The 22,075-nt window shown below is 46.7% G+C and overlaps 1 protein-coding gene and 1 pseudogene across 1 annotated transcript in view; one reads left to right on the plus strand and one right to left on the minus strand.

The window, feature by feature from the left end:
- Positions 1 to 22,075, plus strand: part of ILVBL (ilvB acetolactate synthase like) — a 68,554-nt gene that overhangs the window by 26,257 nt on the left and 20,222 nt on the right. The window lies entirely within an intron of this gene.
- On the minus strand, positions 11,181 to 11,271 carry LOC126943652 (uncharacterized; annotated as a pseudogene).

The raw sequence follows: 22,075 nt of genomic DNA on the forward strand, positions 1-22,075 counted from the left end.
TTGGTCCCCTGCCCACATCCACTTTCTCTGACCACTTCGCTGCATATTGTCCTGATTTCCAACACCCAGTGCTTGCATCTATTTGTCTGAGGGCTTTCTCTGGACATCAAAGCTTACTCCATCCACACATACAGCAGGGCAGGATTATTGGATAATTAATGCACTCAGGAGCAACCCTCAACAATGACCAGCTGGAGTGGGTGTATACATACCTCACCTCCCTTGCCCTTCTGTGGTGAATGTTCTATGCTGCCACCCAGAGGTCCCCAGTGGGATTGACCCCAGTTGCTTACAGGGATAACTTACTTGATAGGACATGCTTTATAAACTTCCTTCTGTTCCTACTTTCACTTCTTCAGATCTGGGATGACCTCCCAAATAAACTTACTTCCACTAGAATCCTTGTCTCAGAGTCTGTGTCTGCGGGAAACCCAAACTATGCAGGCTTTTTGGCATAGAGTGGGTACACAGAATCATGAGTCTGTACTTACCAGCTAGGGAGAGAAAAGAGGTCTAGGACTGAGCCCTGGGGAATTATCATATTAGGGGTCAGAAGAGGAGGAGGCTAAGGAAGAGTGGCCAGAGAAAAAGCATATACCATGAAAAGAAAGAGAAAGGAGCATTGCAAGGAGGGGATTTATCATCTAAGTTTAATGCTCCTGGAGAAAGGAATAAGATGAGGCCAGGTCCAAGACACCTCACAAGCTAACAGGAGACACAGAGGAACACAGACAATGTGAAGAGAAAACCCAGGACCTGTGGTAGCCCAGATACTGCATATGACTAGCTTGGGGGTTCTTATAGAAGGCTTCCTGGAGAAGGTGATGCTGGAGGTGAGATTTTAGGGAAAGTTGGAGTTTGCCTAAAGTAGGAGTTCCAGAGGAGGAATTTCCTTCCTTGTTGTAATTTAATAAATGTGTGAATGTTGTTATAAGCGGAGCAATGATTGGATTTAGAGGTAGAAAAGGTGGCAGGGGTCATATCACAAGGGTCTTGGGTGTGAAGATGGAGGAATTTTAAACTTTGAGGGCAATGGCAAGCCATGGAAGATGCATGAGTAGAGGAGGAGTACAGCTTGAGTTTTCTGTCCTGGTGGTCAGTGCAGAGGTCAAACTGGAGGAAGTTGACACTGCAGGTTTTTGCAACAGGTAAGAATAATGCAGTCCTGAGTTGGGGTGGAGGTGAAGGGACAGAGAGAATTTGGAGAGGAAGAATGCTGATTTGGTAATTAATGGTCTAGGGAAGGAGGGATGGAGAAGGCTGAGATCACCCAGATATGTTAAGCCCGGGCAACATTGGTAGAACAACATCAAATGATCCACTGCTTCCTCCCTCTTTCGAGGGCAGGGCCTGGGGGTGCATTTCCTAAGGAAGCAGCCTTGCCTAGCATGGGTGGGTAGTAGGAGCATTCATGAATGCAGTGATGAGTGTATTTCTGACTGTCATCTACAAAGAGAAATGGTAATTAGTCCTTTTCCCGCTCTGTGCATTCAGGACCTGCGGGCTGAGGAAGCTGACCCAGGGGTCTTGAGTTTCCTGGAGGGAAAAGCCCCTCAGGGTGCACCTGCCTGATCTCCGTGGGACTTGTTAGTGTTCAGGGAACCCCTGGGATGGCAGCTCTGGGGACCCTCAGCATAATGGGAGCTGTATCCTCAGCCCCTCCCTTTTTAGGTGGTGAACAGAGCGATGCCAGCAGGCCCTGCAGGAGTCTCCCTTGGCAATGGTGAGTGTGAATTCAGAGGCTTTTCCTGGCTGAAGGAGCCACCCCGGCCCATCCCTGGCCTTAAGGTTCAGATCTACAAACAAATGGGGAGAGAGAGAAACTGTAGAGGGACTGAGCTAACCCAGCAAAGGCTGAGCAGTGACACTCTTGGATGGAGTTTCCCAGAAAGGCGTTTGATCCGTTTTTTGCCGACTGCAAAGCATGGGCTGGAGGAAAGTATGAGATTTTCCCAGAAAGGAAAGGAGGCGCATCTGGGGGAACCAAAGGGAGACGCCTGAAAAGTCACACACACGCAGACACAGTGTTATGGTGTGAACAGGTGTGCAAGCAGACAGAGAAGATGTAGGGTGTGGACACGCATGTGCCCTAGAGTCTCATGAGTACGTGCGCGCGCGCACACACACACAGTCATTTAGGGTGGGGCTGAAAGGGGAGGAGAAGGGCCTTTGGGGGTCTCCCTGATGAGAAGAAAGAGGAAAGGGAAAGACTCCAGACCCCAATTCCATGCATTGCTCGCCTTCCCGGCTCCAGACAGCTCTCAGGAGTGTTACGTGGTCCCCTCTCCCCTGCACTGTGGAGGTGGCATTGGCTTGGTCCCTGAGCTCAGCACCTACTGGTTCCCTGTAACTCTTTCACTAAGCAAGAAACCAGCCTGGGTGCTCTCAATGGGTGCAATTTTCATGGGCTCCAGGTGGGCAAATAAGGAATATTCTACTCCTGTAAATTGACCTCCTTTTGGATCAGGCCTGCAATCTGGACATATTTCGGCAAACTCAGTCACAGCTCCTCAGCTGTTTCAGGGTTAATGTTCAGCCACATTTGGGGTTTCCTCCTTTCTTTTTCCTTCTGTCCGGGGTGGGTGCAGGGGGTTGGGGCAGATGCCACCTCCAAGATGAGAGCGGAGAGGGACCAGGTTGTTGGTTTGAGAGCTCTAGGTGCTGTGCGTCCCCACCCCCAGCAATACTGAGATGGACAGAGTTCTCGCTGAACTCCAGGTGGGCTGGCCCTGCTCCTATCCCCCAGTGTGATGCTGCCAGCTCCTCCACCACCTTTCTTTGAACCTATTCTGGTTTTTTTTTTTTTTTGAGACCAAGTCTCGCTCTGTCGCCCAGGCTGGAGTGCAGTGGCGTGATCTTGGCTCACTGCAAGCTCCGCCTCCCGGGTTCACACCATTCTCCTGCCTCAGCCTCCCGAGTAGCTGGGACTACAGGCGCCCGCCACCACGCCTGGCTAACTTTTTGTGTTTTTAGTAGAGATGGGGTTTCACTGTGTTAGCCAAGATGGTCTCGATCTCCTGACCTCATGATCCGCCCATCTTGGCCTCCCAAAGTGCTGGGATTACAGCCATGAGCCACTGCGCCCGGCCTACTTCTGTTTTCAAAAAAATAAAAATATTTTTTGAGACAGAGTCTCACTCTTGTTGCCCAGGCTGGAGTGCAATGGTGCAATCTCAGCTCACTACAACCTCCGCCTCCTGGGTTCAAGTGATTCTCCCGCCTCAGCCTCCTGAGTAGCTGGGATTACAGGCGTGTGCCACCACACCTGGCTAATTTTTGTATTTTTGGTAGAGACGGGGTTTCACTATGTTGGCCAGGCTGGTCTTGAACTCCTGACCTCAGGTGACCCACCCACCTCGGCTTCCCAAAGTGCTGGGATTACAGGCATGAGCCACTGTGCCCAGCCAAAAAAATTTTTTAATAAAAAATATTTAAATATTTGTTCAATGAATACATGAATGAATGGAAATGTGCTTTGTTTGTTTGTTTGTTTTTGTTTTCAAGAGGATCTCGCTCTGTTGCCCAGGCTGAGTGCAGTGGCATGATCACAGCTCACTGCAGCCTCAACCTCCTAGGCTCAAGCAATTCTTCCACCTCAGCCTCCAAAGTAACTGGGACCACAGGAGCACACCACTGTGCCTGACTTATTTATTTATTTATTTAATTTTTTTTTGAGATGGAGTCTCACTTTCTTGCCCAGATTGGAGTGCAGTGCCACAATCTTAGCTCACTGCAACCTCTGCCCCCTGGGTGGAAGCGATTCTCCTGCCTCAGCCTCCCAAGTAGCTGGGATTACAGGCATGTGCCACCACACCCAGCTAATTTTTGCATTTTTTGTACAGACAGGGTTTCACCATGTTGGCCAGGCTGGGCTTGAACTCCTGATCTCAAGTGATCTGCGCACCTTGGCCTCCTAAAGTGTTGGGATTACAGGCATGAGCCACCATTCACAGCCTGTCTCTAAACTCACTTCTAACCCATCAAGAAATTCATTGGTCGGCCGGTTGCGGAGGCTCATGCCTGTAATCCCAGCACTTTGGGAGGCCGAGGAGGGCAGATCACAAGGTCAGGAGATCGAGACCATCCTGGCTAACACGGTGAAACCCCGTCTCTACTAAAAATACAAAAACAAAATTAGCTGGGCGTGGTGGCGGGTGCCTGTAGTCCCAGCTACTCAGGAGGCTGAGGCAGGAGAATGGCGTGAACCCGGGAGGCAGGGCTGGCAGTGAGCCGAGATTGCGCCACTGCACTTCAGCCTGGGCGACAGAGTGAGACTCGTCTCAAAAAAAAAAAAGAAAGAAAGAAAAGAAAGAAAGAAAGAAAGAAAGAAAGAAAAGAAAGAAAGAAAGAAAAGAAAGAAAGAAAGAAAAGAAAGAAAGAAAGAAAAGAAAGAAAGAAAGAAAGAAAGAGAAAGAAAGAAAGAAAGAAAGAAAGAAAGAAAGAAAGAAAGAAAGAAAGAAAGAAAGAAATCAATCCATTGGGCTTCACCTTCAGAACCCATCCAGATGGGCAACTCCTCACCACCTCCATGTGCCCACCATGGCCAGCCCACCTCCATGGGCCCACATGGTCCACACTGGTCCCATTATCATCGTTCTGGACCAGCTTAGTCACCTCTTAACCTGGTGTCCAATGTCTCACGCCCACTGTTTTCCCACAGCCACCAGAGGGCGCCTGGGAACACCTGAGCCTGGGGATGTCCCGCCTCTGCTTAGAGCCCTCCACGGCTCCCACCTCACTAGGAGTAAGTGATTAATCCTCCCCTTGACCTACAAGGCCTAGACAACACCTCCCTGTCACCTCCCTGTCCTCACCTGCTCCCTCTCCCTCATTTTCTCTCCCTCACCATTCCTCCTTGCTGCTCCTGTACCAGGCATGGTGCAGCCACAGGGCATTTGCACATGCTGTTGCCTCTACCTGGAATGCTCTCCTCCCTCTTGACTCATTCCCTCACTCTTTTTCAATTGTGAATTCGGGGTCTTTGCCTGGCTGGAGAAGCCACCCTGATCCATCTTTAGCCTAGAGCTGAGATCAGAAAATTGGGGTAGTCAAGGAAGAAAAAATTCTGAGCTGACTGTGATTAAACATCAGCAAGGCCTTTCCTGACCATCCCATTAAAAATGGCTACTCTCTCCTGATTTCCCAATTCTCCCTTTAGGTCCTCTTTTCTGTTTCTAGCACTTAGCTCTGATGTAACTCACTTGTTGAGTTATCCTGTTTGTGGCTTATTGCCCAGCTGCCTCCCCTAATACCTTCTGTTCCTCCAGGGCAGGGATCTGTGCCCATTTAGTTCCCTGCTGTGTTCTCATGCCCTCAGCAGCACCTGGCACAGAGGAGCTGTTCATGAAGATGTGTGGAATGAAAGGTGAGCCGCTGAAACTCACAGTCCCGAAAGCACAGCCTCCAGAGACAGGCTCCTGGGTTCCAATCCTGACGCCAGGACTGAGAATGTGAGCAAATTATGCCTGCTACGCTCTGCCTCTCAAGCAGTGCAGAGCACAGAATAAGAATCCCAGGTGTCCTCACAAGAAGTTAGAGACTGGCCAGGTGTGGTGGCTCACGCCTGTAATCCTAGCACTTTTGGAGGCCTAGGCAGGCAGATCACCTGAGGTCAGGAGTTCGAGACCTGCCTGGCCAACCATGGCCAACATGGTGAAACCCCGACTGTACTAAAAATACAAAAAAATAGCCAGGCGTGGTGGTGGGCACCTGTAATCCCAGTTACTTGGGAGGCTGAGGCAGGAGAATTGCTTGAACCCAGAGGCAGAGGTTGCAGTGAGCCGAGATGCACTACTGCACTCCAGCCTGGGAGACAGAGCGAGACTCGGTTTCAAAAAAAAGAAAAAAGTTAGAGACCAAAAGATTCCTAACACTGTCAGGGCATCTTCCTATTACCCGTGACTTCACAAGATCAATCTCCACTTTCATAGATGAAGCTCAGAGGAGGAAAATTAGCTGACCAAGGTCACCCTGTTCCTGGTAAGGCACCAGCATTCAAATCCAGGCTTGCAAAATTACCGAGCTCTACTTGGTATTTCTGCTGGCCACTGAGGGGCTGTCCTTGAGCATGAGATTTCTGCTCTAGGTAATGGGCATTTTTAAAAATAGGTAGTGATCTTCTCATCACTGGAGGCAAGCAAGTGGAGGCAGGTTAATTGTGGTAGAGGACACTCCTACACTGAGCAAATATCGAGGGGGGTTTCCTTTCCAATTCCCTCCCATATGATGCTCAAGAAGGGGCTGGCTTATACCTGAAGGGGGCCTGTGATAATACCTTAAAGGGTTTCTTCCACAGGCACTTCCTCTTCAGATTATTTCTTAAAACTTTAATTACAAATTATAGCCGGGCTTGATGGCAGGTAGATGCCTGTAATCCTAGTTACTCGGGAGGCTGAGGCAGGAGAATCGTTTGAATCCAGGAGGCAGAGGTTGCAGTGAGTTGAGATTGTGCCACTGCACTCCAGTCCAGCCTGGGTGACAGAGTGAGACTCGATTTCAAACAAAACAAAACAAAACACTTTAGTTACAAATGGTTTTAGCATGTTTTGCATTCTGTACCTCAACCTTTGTCTTCCTCTGTCAAACTAGATTGATTAACCAGGAAGAGTTTATCAAGAGAAAAAAATTCCTCTAAGAAATGTTATTTCTTCTATTGACACAAACTAGCAATTGATGTAGGAAATTTGGGAAATTCAAAAAAGTATAAAGAATGTATGTGAATGTCATCACAGAATTTTTACTGTTTCTTTTCTTTCTTTTTTTTTTTTTTTTTTGAGACGGAGTCTAGCTCTGTTGCTCAGGCTGGAGTACAGTGGCACAATCTCGGCTCACTGCAAGCTCTGCCTCCTGGGTTCACGCCATTCTCCTGCCTCAGCCTCCCGAGTAGCTGGGACTACAGGCGCCCGCCACCATGCCTGGCTAATTTTTTTGTATTTTTAGTAGAGACGGGGTTTCACCATGTTAGCCAGGATGGTCTCGATCTCCTGACCTCGTGATCCACCCGCCTCGGCCTCCCAACGTGCTGGGATTACAGGCATGAGCCACCACGCCCGGTACTGTTTTTTTTTTTTTTTTTTTTTTTTTTTTTTGAGACGGAGTCTCGCTCTGTCGCCCAGGCTGGAGTGCAGTGGCTGGATCTTGGCTCACTGCAAGCTCCGCCTCCCGGGTTTACGCCATTCTCCTGCCTCAGCCTCCCGTGTAGCTGGGACTACAGGCGCCCGCTACCTCGCCCAGCTAGTTTTTTGTACTTTTTTTAGTAGAGACGGGGTTTCACTGTGTTAGCCAGGATGGTCTTGATCTCCTGACCTCGTGATCCGCCCGTCTCGGCCTCCCAAAGTGCTGGGATTACAGGCTTGAGCCACCGCGCCCGGCCACGGTACTGTTTCTTATCCCATTCTCACACAACCCATAGATGAGAATTCTTTCCATATTATTATCTATTCTCAAATATATGACTTTAATAATGTCTTATTATTTTTATGCTTTATATATTTTTCAATTAGAGTGTCGGTATTTTGTTTTACCCTTGTTTGTTAAGGGCATTCGCCCGTAGAACACTTAGGTCATGTCCTCTTTAAAAATTTAAATAATGCAATCATGAACATTCCTATACATCTACGTGCAGTTATTTTTCAATGAGAAAAATCTAGAGGTGAAATTATCTAGACAGACACATAATAATTCTATGTGTTTATGGCGTAGAGTTTGATGTTTCAATCCATGTATACATTATATCATAATGAAATCAGGGTCATCCGCTGATTTTATACTGGGGTATTAGAGGACCACTGTTAGCCTTGGACAAGAGGGACCCTACCCTGGCACTGATGCATCTGAGGACTACTCTGACCCTGTTCTGTCCTACCCCATCCCAAGGGGTGAAGAGTTTACAGAGTCAAGAGTATGTGTTTACCTTGAGCTTGCACTCCATTATAGAGGACGCTGTACAAGACCTTAGAAGTCCCTGCCCAGGTGGCTCCAAGCCACTAGCAGGGCCAAAAGGTGGGACTTCTTTCTTCTAATGTGAACCACACTGCTGGCGTGTATTTCCTTAGGTGTGGTTAAGCAGTGGTTGCTGATGGAGGGTGTAGCTGCATCTTGAACATACATGGTTGGGATAGCCGTACACATACACACAAGGCCCCTTGCAGTGCTAAGTGACACCTGGGGTGGGAAGAGAAGGGGATAGGACATGGGCTAGAAACGAGCACACAGTGCTCTCCACAGCATCACATTCTGGAGTGGAACTCTAAAGAGTGCAGAAATCCTAAACTGAAGTCTGTTTGTTCATGTTGTTATGAAGGTTGTCAGTCAGTGTGATGAGTTACAGCATATTTTACTTAACTGTTTATTAGCTTTACTTTTAACTGTAAATATTCAGTCACATGGTATATGGGTCTTTATTTGAGCTCCATGAATGTTGGGGAGTGGTCCCACGCATTTTCCTTTCCCTTCCCTTCCTTCCTTTCTTTCTCTTTCTTCCTTTCGTTTCCTTCCTTCCTTCCTTCCTTCCTTCCTTCCTTCCTTCCTTCCTTCCTTCCTTCCTTCTTTCCTCCCTCTCTCCCTTTCTTTCTTTCTTATTTATTTATTTATTTATTTTTGAGTCAGAGTCTCGCTTTGTTGCCAGGTTGGAGTGCAGTGGCGCCATCTCGGCTCACTGCAACCTCCACCTCCCAGGTTCAAGCGATTCTCCTGCCTCAGCCTCCTGAGCAGCTGAGATTACAGGCGCCCGCCACCATGCCTCGCTAATTTTTGTGTTTTTAGTAGAGACAGGGTTTCACCATGTTGGCCAGGATGGTCTTGATCTCTTGACCTCGTGATCCGCCTGCCTCAGCCTCCCAAAGTGCTGGGATTACAGGCGTGAGCCACCGCGCCCAGCTCCTTCCTTCCTTCCTTCCTTCCTTCCTTCCTTCCTTCCTTCCTTCCTTCCTTCCTTCCTTCCTTCCTTCCTTCCTTCTTTCCTCTCTTTCTCTCTTTTTCTTTCTTCTTTCTTTCTCAGGGTCTCTCTCTGTCACCTAGGCTGGATGCAGTGGTGCAATCATGGCTAACTGCAGTTTTGATCTCCTGGGCTCAAGTGATCCTCCCACCTCAGCCTCCAGAGTAGCTGGGACTACAAGCACGTGCCATCATGGCTGGCTAATTTATATATATATATAAAAATATATATATTAAATATATATATTTTATATATATATATATTTTTTTTTTTTGGTAGAGATGAGGTTTCACCATGTTGCTCAGGCTGATCTCAAACTGTTGGGCTCAAGCAATCCGCCTGTCTTGGCTTCTCAAAAGTGTTAGCATTGTAGGCATGAGCCACTGAGCCTGGCTCATGTTTTTGTTAATTTGTAACAGTTAAACATTTATCACAACTTTGTTCTAGTTTGTGATTTGCCTATAAATTTGTTTCAATTTAACAATGTTTTGTCATGTTAAGTAATTATACTTCTTAAATAGTCATATCATTATTTTTCACTGTGCAGTCTTCCATGTGATTGACTTTCTATCACAGTCTCTATAAAGGGTTCTGTTCTTCTCTTTGGTGTTGTTTACTTCACCATGAAAAGGCTTATTTCAGACATATTTAGGGCATGTCTGCCAGTATGCTTTTTATTAGATCTGGATTCTTTTTTTTTTGAGACAGAGTCTTGCTATGTTGCCCAGGCTGGAGTGCAGTGGTTTGATCTCAGCTCACTGCAAACTTCGCCTCCCAGGTTCAAGTAATTCTTCTGTCTCAGCCTCCTGAGTAGCTGGGACTACAGGCATGCGCCACCACACCTGACTATTTTTAGTAGAGATGGGGTTTCACCATATTGGCCAAGCTGGCCTCAAACTCCTGACCTTGTGATCTGCCCGCCTCGGCCTCCCAAAGTGCTGGGGTTACAGGCATGAGCCATCACGCTGGGCCTAGATCTGGATTTCTTAAGTGGAGTCTGAGTTTCTTGGCTTGGGGTTTCATTTTACTTCAGTTTCTGAAGATTTGAAGTAAACCTTCGTACTTTTTCATGACATGAATCCCTCAGGGAGTGTGTTTTATACATTTATGTTTTCCATTGTTGGGTGCATATATATTTATGATTGTTGTATCCTGTTGCTGAATTGATCTCTTTATCATTATATAATGTTTTTCTTTGTTTCTTTATAGTTTTTTATTTAAAGTTTGTTTTGTTTTTTTTTTTTTCCCCTGACATAAGGATTATAATCCCTGCTGTTTTTTGGCTTCTCTTTGGGTAGAATATATTTTTCTTTCTTTTCTTTTTTTTTGAGACGGAGTCTTGCTTTGTCGCTCAGGCTGAAGTGCAGTGGTGTGATCTCAACTCACTGCAACCTCTGCCTCTGGGTTCAAGTGATTCTCCTGCCTCAGCCTCCCTGGTAGCTGAAATTACAGGCATATGCCACCATGCCCGGCTAATTTTTGTACTGTTAGTAGAGATGGGGTTCCACCATGCTGGCCAGGCTGGTCTCGAATGCCTACCTCAAGTGATCTGCTCACCTTGGCCTCCCAAAGCATTGGATTACAGGTGTGAGCCACCATGCTCAGCCCTAAAATATCTTTTTCCATCCCATCTCTTTCATTCTGAGTTTCTTACAGGTGAATTAAGTCTCTTGTAGGCAGCACATGATTGGGTGCTCCTTGCTATCTATTCCTTCACCCCATGTTTTTTGATTGGAGAATGTCATTCATGTCCATTCAAGGTAATTGTTGACAGGTGAGGACTTACTATTGCCATTTTCCTGATTATTTTCCAGTTATTTTATGTATTCTTTTTGTTTCTCCCTCTTTTACTGTTTTTCTTAGTGCTTAAATGATTTCTTCTAGTAGTATGTTTTGATTTCTTCCTTTTAAAACAAGCTTTATGTTGGGATGCTTCAAGAATGTGCATGTCCGCTGGGCGCGGTGGCTCATGCCTGTAATCCCAGCACTTTGGGAGGCCGAGGCAGGTGGATCACGAGGTCAGGAGATCGAGACCATCCTGGCTAACACGGTGAAACCCCGTCTCTATTAAAAATACAAAAAAATTAGCCAGGCGTGGTGGTGTGTGCCTGTAGTCCCAGCTACTCGGGAGGCTGAGACAGGAGAATGGCATGAACCCAGGAGGCAGAGCTTGCAGTGAGCCGAGATCGCACCACTGCACTCTAGCCTGGGCAACAGAGCGAGACTCCACCCCCCCACCCCTGGCAAAAAAAGAATGTGCATGTCATCTTTGTGCAGGGGCCACGATCATCCCTGTATCATTCCAGTTCTAGTTTATGTGCTGCCAAAGCGAACACTGATTTCTGACTTCTTCCTTTTGATTTGTTATGTATATTATAGGCCTTTGCTTTGTGCTTGCCATGAGGCTTGCAAAATACATCTTATAGTGTTAAAAGATTATTTTAAGATGATAACCACTTAACTTTGATCACAGAAATAAAATATCTCTACACTCTTACTCCTACTTTGTATCAAACTTTTCATTTAGGTTATTATGGTTTTTTCTTTCTAGGATTTCTATTTGTGGTTCTAATTGTTTGTACTTCTTTGCCAAACTTCTAATTTTGTTTATAGAGTTTTTTCAAATTTCATTTAATTTTCTATCTGTATTTTCTTTTAGACTCCTGAACTTTTAGAGAATCATTGTGAATTCCTTTTCAGGCATTTTATAGATTTCCTTTTCTTCTGGGTCTGTTACTGGAGCTTTATTATTTTTTTCTAGTAGTGTCATTTTTTTTAAAAACATAAACCTGTGTCCTATGTAGTCGCTTTTATATTTGAGGAGATAGCCATCCTTTCCAGCCTTTGCAGGTGTAATTTGGTTGTGGTAGACCTTTATTATTTAGTTTAGGAATTTTGGATGGGCTGGCTGGTTGAAACTCTGGACAGGCAGACTTTGCTGTGGGGTTCTCTAACTGGGCTGAGTTGCTTCCTGTTCTCTGAGGTTGAGTGATTTTTCTGAATGTGCTCCACAGTCTTGTAAAGGCACTGGCTGGACTCTGCCATCATGTGTGGCTGCTGGCTGGGCTCTTCAGTTGTCACTGATCAGGCATGGTTGGATGTTGTTTTCCCTGGCTGGGTGGTAATGTTATTAGGAACAACAACATGCACCATGTTTCTTGCACATGATGCTGTTTGCTAGTTTCTATGCTGTGTCAAGTGTAGTAAGCCATTCTTGGCATTGCTATCAAGAAATACCTGAGACTGAGTAATTCATGAGGAAAAGAGGTTAAATTGGCTGAGAGTGCTGCAGGCTGTACGGGAAGCATGGTGCCAGCATGCTTCATGGCGTCATCTGCTTTGCTTCTGGGGAGGCCTCAGGAAGCATTACTCATGGTGAAAGGCAGAATGAAAGCAGGCAATTCACATCACAAAAGCAGGAGCAAGAGAGAGAGTGGGGTGGGATTGCTCCATACTTTTAAATGACCAGATCTTGCAAGAACTCACTCACTATTGTGAGAACAGCAGCAAGCCATGAGGGATCTGCCTCCATGACCCAAACACCTCTCACTAAGCCCCACCTCCAACATTAGGGATTATAATTCAACGTGAGATTTGGGTGGGGACAAATATCCTAACCATATCGGCACCTCTGTTGGTGGGGATGCAGAGCAAGCACCAAAACCCATGAACTGGTTCCTGTGAGCCCCTTCTCCGCTGTTCTTTGACCCAACTGACCCCTGGTGTCCAGCCATGCCGGCATTCCCAGCATCTCAAGTGGGACGAGATAGGAGCAAGCTACCCGTGAAGCATCCCAGAATGGTAGAGAAGCTGAATGCTCACTTCCAACTCATCCCTTCTACCGCAAAAACCATGGGTTCAGGAGAACTCTCAGCATATGGTGTCCTGCTGGCCCCAGGGAGGGGCAGTGTAGTCAGAGAGAACCATTCCTCTTACTGTTTCACCATGACTGTTTTTTTTTTTTTGGCTCTTCAGTATGAGGGGGCATCTCAGCCTCACTCCCAAGGTCTTGATATTAATGATAGAATTCTTGACTTTGAAGAGTTGCCAGCGGATTTCCGGTAGGTGAAGTAAGTAAAGACAGAAAACTTCTATTCCACAATCTTGCCGACCTCACTCTCCTGAAAGTATTATTTGGTTCATTTCAGATTTGCCTTCCTAAGGTTTTTCTTTTTTTTTTTTTTTTTTTTTTTTTTTTGAGACGGAGTCTCGCTGTGTCGCCCAGGCTGGAGTGCAGTGGCCGGATCTCAGCTCACTGCAAGCTCTGCCTCCCGGGTTTTTACGCCATTCTCCTGCCTCAGCCTCCCGAGTAGCCGGGACTACAGGCGCCCGCCACCTCGCCCGGATAGTTTTTTGTATTTTTTAGTAGAGACGGGGTTTCACTGTGTTAGCCAGGATGGTCTCGAACTCCTGACCTCGTGATCCGCCCGTCTCGGCCTCCCAAAGTGCTGGGATTACAGGCTTGAGCCACCGCGCCCGGCCCCTAAGGTTTTTCATTTTTTTGAGACAGAGTCTTGCTTTGTTGTCCAAGCTGCAGTATAGTGGCATGATCCTAGCTCACTGCAACCTCCACCTCCTGGGTTCAAGCAATTCTCTTGCCTCAGCCTCCTGAGTAGCTGGGATTACAGGCACACACAACCACACCTGACTAATTTTTGTATTTTTAGTAGAGATGGGGTTTTACCATGTTTGTCTGGCTGGTCTTGAACTCCTGGCCTCAAGTGATCCAACTGCCTTGGCTTCCCAAAGTGTTAGGATTACAGGCATGAGCCACTGTGCCTGGACAGATATTCTTTTTCACATGGAACTATAGCAGACCCTGTAAAATTCTCACCTACATCCCCATGGCTCTTAGTTTTCTTGCTCAGCAGCCAGACTTTGAATTTTCTGTAGACACGGCAAGCGGCATGTGCTGGCACTTTAATGCCTCCTGAGAGAAACCTTCAATCAGTGGCTAATGGGACTGAGTGGATATATTCCCAAGCTCCCTCATACCTCAGGTAGAAAAACACGGAAGTGTATATTCCTGGACACGTCCAAGGGTTCTGCGCATAAGATTAAATTCCAGTGGCCCACGGCAGTACCTTCCTTGGTGATGTGCGTTGAATTGGCTGTTTACCTTGCTTGTTTCACTTCCCACTTCCCTACGCATGTCATTTGAAATCATCTTCTACATAGAATGTTTTCTCTTGAATCCTTATCAAGCATCTGTTTCTTGGGAAATTCAAACTTACCATTTTCCTTCCACATACCAAATATCATTTTCTCATACATTCCTCTGATTTTCTTATCTGTGGAAGAGTCACTTGCTAGTTGTGTGACTCTTAGGAAAACAAAGGACTTATTGTTTCTGAGTGTCCCTTTCGGTTTTTGCAAAACAGGAATTACTACTATTATTATTTTTCTGAGATGGAGTTTTACTCAGTCACCCAGGCCGGAGTGCAGTGGCATGATCTCAGCTCACTGCAACCTCCGCCTCCTGGGTTCAAGCGATTCTCCTGCTTCAACCTCCCAAGTAGCTGGGATTACAGGTGCCCACCACCACACCCATCTAAGTTTTTTGTATTTGTAGTAGAGATGGGATTCCACCGTGTTGGCCAGGCTGGTCTTGAACTCCTGACCTTGGGTGATCCACCCACCTGGGCCTCCCAAAGTGCTGGGATTGCAGGCGTGAGCCACTGTGCCTGGCCAGGAATGATTTTCTTTCCCCACTGCTACCTGATGCATTGCAGACCCTTATGAATCACTCTGTTTTACCCATTCTGTTGTCTCCTCTCTGTCTCTTTACAAGCAGCAGGAAAATGGGACCCGGCTGGTGACAGAATTCCTGCTGGTGGGATTCTCCAGCCTCCCACACCTGAAGACCACACTCTTCACCCTGTTCTTCCTCACCTACCTGGTCACCCTCGGTGGCAATGTCACCATTGTCACCATCATCCATACGGACAGGTTGCTCCACACTCCCATGTACCGCTTCCTGGCAGTGCTGTCCCTCTCAGAGACCTGCTACACGCTGGTCACCATCCCCAACATGCTGGCTCATCTGCTGATGGAGAGCCAGGCCATCTCCATCCCTGGCTGTCGGGCTCAGATGTTTTTCTTCCTGGGTCTGGGATGCAGTCAATGCTTCCTCCTTACCCTGATGGGTTATGATCGCTATGTGGCCATCTGCCACCCCCTGCGCTACTCTATGATCATGAGACCCACCTCTTGCCTCTGCCTGGGAACCCTGGTTTTCTGCTGTGGGTTCTTGGTGGCCTTGATCGAGACCAGCATGATCTTCTCATCCCCCTTTTGCCGCGGAGACCGCGTGGAGCACTTCTTCTGCGACATTGCCCCGGTGCTGAAGCTCAGCTGCGCCGAGAGCACCCACAAGGCGCTGGGCATCTTTTTCCTGAGCGTCCTGGTGGTGCTGATCTCCTTCGTCCTCATCCTCCTCTCCTATGCCTTCATCGTGGCAGCCATCGTGAGGATTCCCTCCGCAGCTGGCCGGCGCAAGGCCTTTTCTACCTGCGTGGCCCACGTCACCGTGGTCGTGGTACATTTTGGCTGCGCCTCCATCGTCTACCTGCGTCCGGAGTCCGGGGCCAACCCCGACCAGGACCGCCTGGTGGCCGTGTTCTACACGGTGGTGACGCCACTGCTGAACCCTGTGGTATACACTCTGAGGAACAAGGAAGTGAGGGTGGCTCTGAGGAGGAGCCTGGCGCGGAGCCGCGGTGTTTTTAAATAAGAACCTGCTTAGCAGGGCACAGTGGCTCACGCCTGTAATCCCAGCACTTTGGGAGGCCGAGGCAGGTAGATTACCTGAGGTCAGGAGTTGGAGACGAACCTGGCGAATGTGGTGAAACGCTGTCTCTAATAAAAATACAAAAATTAGCCGGGCGTGATGATGTGCGCCTGTAATTCCAGCTACTGGGGAGGCTGAGGCAGGAGAATCGCTTGAACTCGGGAGGTGGAAGTTGCAGTGAGCTGAGATGGCGCCATTGCACTCCAGCCTGGGAGACAAGAGTGAAATTCAGTCTCAAAACAAAACAAAACAATAAACAAACAAGCAAAAACCTGGTTTACGTTTCATGCTATTCTAGTTTTTTTTTCTTTTGGAGATAGGTTCTTGCTTTGTTGCCAAGGTTGGAGTGCCGTGGCACAATGATGGCTCACTGCAGCCTCCAGCTCCTGGGCTTAAGTGGTCCTCCCTCTTCAGCCTCCCACATGGTTGGGACTACAGGTGTTCACCACTGTGCCCGATTAATTTTGAAAATTCTAATTTTGTACAGATAGGGGCTCACTCTGTTGCCCAGGCTGATCTCAGACTCTTGGCCCCAAGTGAGCCTCCTGTCTTGGCTTCCCTAAATGCTGGGATTACAGATGTGAGCCACTGAGCCCAGACACTCTAGGGTTTTTATTAGCATGTGTACCTCCACAGACTCAGTTGTCCCATCTGGTAAACAGGGTTCACTCCCAGGCCTTAAATGAGATAGACTTTGTCAACTAATAGTGCCTGAGACTTGGCATAAGCTCAGGAATGGATGCTTTTTCTTTTGTCTCAATTCCTGGACTTGACTGCAATGTATGGTGGTCTGCAGTGTCTGATGTGCACCAGTGGAGGGTGCTATTAAGGCAGCTCCTTGAGGGTGGACTGTGGAAGGTTGTGTCTAGTAGCATTGATCTGGACTGACACTGTCCTCAGCATTCTTTTATTTTGTCACACTAATAAGTAGTTTTTTTTTTTTTAAAATCTTTTTTTTTTTTTTTTTTTTGTGAGACAGAGTCTTGCTTTGTTGCCCAGGCTGCAGTGCAGTGGCACAATCTTGGCTCACTGCAGGGTCCGCCTCCCAGGTTCAAGTGATTCTCCTGCCTCAGCCTCCTGAGTAGCGAGACTACAGGTGCGTGCCACCACACCCGACTAATTTTTGTATTTTTAGTAGAGAGGGGGTTTCACCATGTTGGCCAGGATCGTCTTGAACTCCTGATCTCATGATCTGCCATCTTGGCCTCCCAAAGTGCTGGGATTGCAGGCTTGAACCACTGTGCCTGGCCTATTTTATGTTTTCAAAAATCATATCAATCCTAATAGATGTAAAGTGGTGTCTCATTGTGCTTTAGTGGTTCACTTTTGTTTAATTAGATGCTGATGTTGGATTGAAATAATCCAAAGTATCTTTGACTACAATGGAATAAAATAAGAAATCAGTAACAGAACAAAACTTTATAACTATGCAGAAATGAAACAACACGCTCTTAACCAGGAGGTCAAAGAAGAAATTATGTTAGATTGGAAAGTACTTTGAGATGAATGAAAATGAAAACAAAGCATACTAAAACTTATGGGATGCAGCAAAAGCAGGGCCCAGAGGGCAATTCATAGCTGTGAATGCTTACACTGAAAAAGAAGAAAGATCTTCAATCAATAACCTACCTTTATACTTTGTGGAATTAGAAAAAGGAAAGTTTGCTGAACACTGATGATGAAGCTGACACCATAAAATTCTCCAGGAAAATATGATATGCGCAGTGCTTTATGTGCTGTGTTTTCTATTTGTCCCAAAAGGTCTACTTTGCTTGCTGTCTCGGGAGACCAACCTATATGGACCACATTGATGAGCTTGGCACCCTCTGGTTTTCTGGTTGGGTTTGGCCAATTGGAGGCACTGTCAGGAGATGGAGGTCAGAAGGAAAGAAAGGTCAGGGAGACTATAGAGATACCAGATGCCTGGTTGCTGTAGTTGGCTGCTGTCTTCACTAGGGGCCATAGGCCCTTCTACAAAGCCACTTTCTCTGGGCATCTGTAAGCATTCTCTTCCCTGCACCATCAGGCATTAGTAAGTGTTAACCCCCAGTGTTGCTAGCTCTGGGGTGCTGCACCAGCCCTTAACTTTGTGCACATCGTTACAAAGAGCCCCTTTGAAAAACTTCCCCCAAATTATCCAGAAGCAGTGTGTCTTCCACTTCCTGTTGAATCCAGTTGATACACTTACAAGTAGAATTGCCTAAGAAGAAAATAGGCCAAGCCTAAGGGAAACTCTCCCCATCAATACTCTTCTGATCATGCTGGGGAAACTGAGTCATCATCTCATATAACTCTAACTTTTCATGTAGACATCTGTGCCTTGCCTTTACAATGTTTCTCCTTGCATCTCTGTTTTCTATTTCTGCTGCTCATTCTGCATATTTAAACATATACATGATTATATGACTCTCACAAGGATACTATTTTGAAAATTCTAAACAAAGAGACAGGGTCTCACTCTGTCACCCAGGCTGGAGTGCAGTGATGCATTCATAGCTCGCTGCAGCTTCAAACACCTGGGTTGAAGGGCTCCTCCTGCTTCAACTTCCTGGGTAGTTAGTTGGGACTACAGGCACACAACACAACACCTGGCTAATTTTTTTAAAAAAGAGATGGCATCTCACTACATTGCCCAGGCTGATCTGGAACTCTTGGGCTCAAGTAATTCTCCTGCCTTGGCCTCCCAAAGCACTGGGATTACAGGGATGTGCCACTGCACCCAGCCTAAACAGATGTGTGTGTTGAAATCCTTGCCACTTTCCCATAAATCACATTCCCTTGAAATGATTGTCATCATGGTCACATGGAAAGCGAGGGTAAAGTTTACTATAAGGATAAGGTGGGAGGAGAATGCCTTTCTAGTACTAGAAGGAGAGAAGGTGATGCTAGAAGTTGGGGAAGCAAGTGGTCAGGCACTGGAGCCCTAAAATACAGAAGAGCAGACAGTACGGCAGGGAACCTCTAAGATGGCCCCCAATGATCCCACCTCCCGGTAGTCATGACTTCATATAATTCCCTCCTCTTGAGTAACTTGCTTCTGACCAGTAGAATATCAAAATGTTGAGTGGATGCCATTTCCATGATTGTATTACAAAGATCCTGGCATCTTTCTTGGTAGCAAAATCTCTCTCTTGCTGGCTTTGATGAAGCCAACAGCCTATTTGGAGAGGCAAGAAACTGAGTGTAGCCTACAGCCAACATCCAGTGAGGAAGTGGCCCTTAGTCCAACAGTTTTCAAGTAACTTAATTCATGCTAAAACCACAAAAGTAAACTAGAAAAAGGGTCCTTACCCACTTGAACCTTCAGATAAGACCGCAGCTCTGGCCAACTTTTTGATTGCAGCCTGTGAGTAGCTGTGCCCCAACTAAGATTCCTGATCTATAAACACTTTGAGATAATAAACCTGTGTGGGTTTTTTCTTTTTTTTTTTTTTTTTTTGGAGTCTCACTCTCTGTCACTCATGCTAGAGTACAGTGGCATGATCACGGCTCACTGCAACCACCACCTCCTGGTTCAAGCAATTCTCCTGCCTCAGCCTCCCGAGTAGCTGGGATTACAGGTGTGTGCCACCACATCCAGCTAATTTTTTTTTTTTTTTTTTTTTTTTGAGACAGAGTCTCGCTCTGTCACCCAGGCTGGAGTGCAGTGGCCGGATCTCAGCTCACTGCAAGCTCCGCCTCCCGGGTTCACGCCATTCTCCTGCCTCAGCCTCCCGAGTAGCTGGGACTACAGGCGCCTGCCACCTCGCCCGGCTAAGTTTTTGTATTTTTAGTAGAGACGGGGTTTCACTGTGTTAGCCAGGATGGTCTCGATCTCCTGACCTCGTGATCCGCCCGTCTCGGCCTCCCAAAGTGCTGGGATTACAGGCTTGAGCCACCGCGCCCGGCCCAGCTAATTTTTGTATTTTTAGTAAAGACGGGGTTTTATCAGGGGTTTCCACTTTTGTGTCTTCCTCATTTTCTCTTGCCGTTGCCATGTAAGAAGTGCCTTTTGCCTCCTGTCGTGATTCTGAGACCTCCCCAGCCATTGGAACTGTAAGTCCAATTAAACCTTTTTTTCTTCCCAGTCTCAGGTATGTCTTTATCAGTAGCATGAGAATGGACGAATACAGGTGGTTCCTCAAAAAGTTAAAAATGGATTTAGCATATGATTTAGCAATTCTACTTCTGGGTATACATCCAAAAAACCTGAAAGCAAGCTCTTGAAGAGGTATTTGTACACCCATATTCAGAGCAACATTATTCACAATAGCCAAAAAAGTTGGAAGCAACCCAACTGCCCTTCAGTGGATGGATGAATAAATAAGACATGGTGTAGTACATACCACCATACAACGGAATATTATTCATTCTTTTTTTTTTTTTTTTGAGACAGAGTCTCTCTGTCGCCCAGGCTGGAGTGCAGTGGCCGGATCTCAGCTCACTGCAAGCTCCGCCTCCCGGGTTTACGCCATTCTCCTGCCTCAGCTTCCCGAGTAGCTGGGACTACAGGCACCCACCACCTTGCCCGGCTAGTTTTTTGCATTTTTTAGTAGAGACGGGGTTTCACCGTGTTAGCCAGGATGGTCTCAATCTCCTGACCTCGTGATCCGCCCGCCTCGGCCTCCCAAAGTGCTGAGATTACAGGCATGAGCCACCGTGACCGGCCATATTATTCATTCTTAAGAAGAAGGAAATTCTGACACGACATGGATGAGCCTGGAGGATAGTACGCTAAGTGAGATAAGCCAATAACAAAATAAGAAGTACTGTATAATTCTACTTCTATGAGGTACCCAGATAATTCTACTTCTATGAGGTACCCAGAGCATTCAAATTCATAGAGACAGAAAGTAGAACACGAGTTACCATGGCCTGAGGGAGATGAGAATGGGGAGTGAGTGTTTAATGGGTATGGAGTTTCACTTTCGCAAGATGGAAGAGTCCTGATAATGGGTGGTGGTCATGGTTACACAACAGTGTGAATGTATTTAATGCCACTGAGACTTAAAAATGACCCTACTGGACCGGGCGCGGTGGCTCAAGCCTGTAATCCCAGCACTTTGGGAGGCCGAGACGGGCGGATCACGAGGTCAGGAGATCGAGACCATCCTGGCTGACACGGTGAAACCCCGTCTCTACTAAAAATACAAAAAATTAGCCGGGCGCGGTGGCAGGCGCCTGTAGTCCCAGCTATTCGGGAGGCTAAGGCAGGAGAATGGCGTAAACCCGGGAGGAGGAGCTTGCAATGAGCTGAGATCCGACCACTGCACTCCAGCCTGGGCAACAGAGCGAGACTCCGTCTCAATCAAAAAAAAAAAAAAAAAAAAAAAAAAAAAAAAATGACCCTACTGGTAGTGTTTATGTTACGTGTATTTTGCCACAACTAAAAATAGAAATTAAGTTAAAAGAGATACGCAATGAAAGGCAGCCAGTTAGCAACATTGAGTTGGCAAGATAAGAGTTTATTTCTCTTGTAGATATCTTGGTTCTGAAATATCTAAATCACCTCTCTCTAAACAGGCAGAACTAGATGAACTAGTACCACTGCATACAATGTACGTGCACCTCCTTATTCTCATACACAGACCATCCCTATCTAAGAGACATAGTCTAGATGTGTCATGACTCATCTAGTCATGACTCATCCACTCACTGGTCCAGTTTGAAATATAACATTCCTCCATTGAGCTCTGGTATGGTTTCTCATAGTCTGGTGGCCTACAAACTTAGAAAGCTCCCTCTAGTCTACATGTAGTATAAATGATAAAACCATAGTCAAACAAACAAACAAACCCCTCTGCCCCCAATTTCCCAAACAATAAAAAACCCCAACTTCAATGGAAGCATGGGAAATACACAAAAGTCAATGAATTGCAATATGAAATTTTCATTATGCAGGAATTAACTAGGTGTGCAGTGGTTCATGCTTGTAATCCCAGCACTTTGGGAAACTGAGGTTGGAGGACTGCTTGAGGCCACGAGTTTGAGAACAGCCTGGGCAACATAGTGAGACCCCATCTCTACAAAAGAAACAAAACATTATCTGGGTGTGATGGTGTGTGCCTGTAGTCCCAGCTACTCAGGAGGCTGAGATGGGAGGATTGCTTGAGCCCAGGAGATTGAGACTGCAGTGAGCTATGATTGTGCCACTGTACTCCAGCCTGGGCGCCAGAGAAAGACCCAGTCTGTAAAAAGCAAAACAAAACAAATACAAATTTTATTAGGCAGAAATTGTGAAGACTCCTTGAAGGGCAGCATTGCCAGAGAGTAAGTCCTTTGTCCATTGTCCTCCATGGTCCTTGGTTTTGTCCTCTAGCAGGGCCCTTCATTGTTTTCTATGCCCCAAGGCCATTTCTGAAGCTTTCTCA

This window comes from Macaca thibetana, chromosome 19 (assembly GCF_024542745.1).
Source record: "Macaca thibetana thibetana isolate TM-01 chromosome 19, ASM2454274v1, whole genome shotgun sequence".
Lineage (NCBI taxonomy): Eukaryota > Metazoa > Chordata > Mammalia > Primates > Cercopithecidae > Macaca > Macaca thibetana.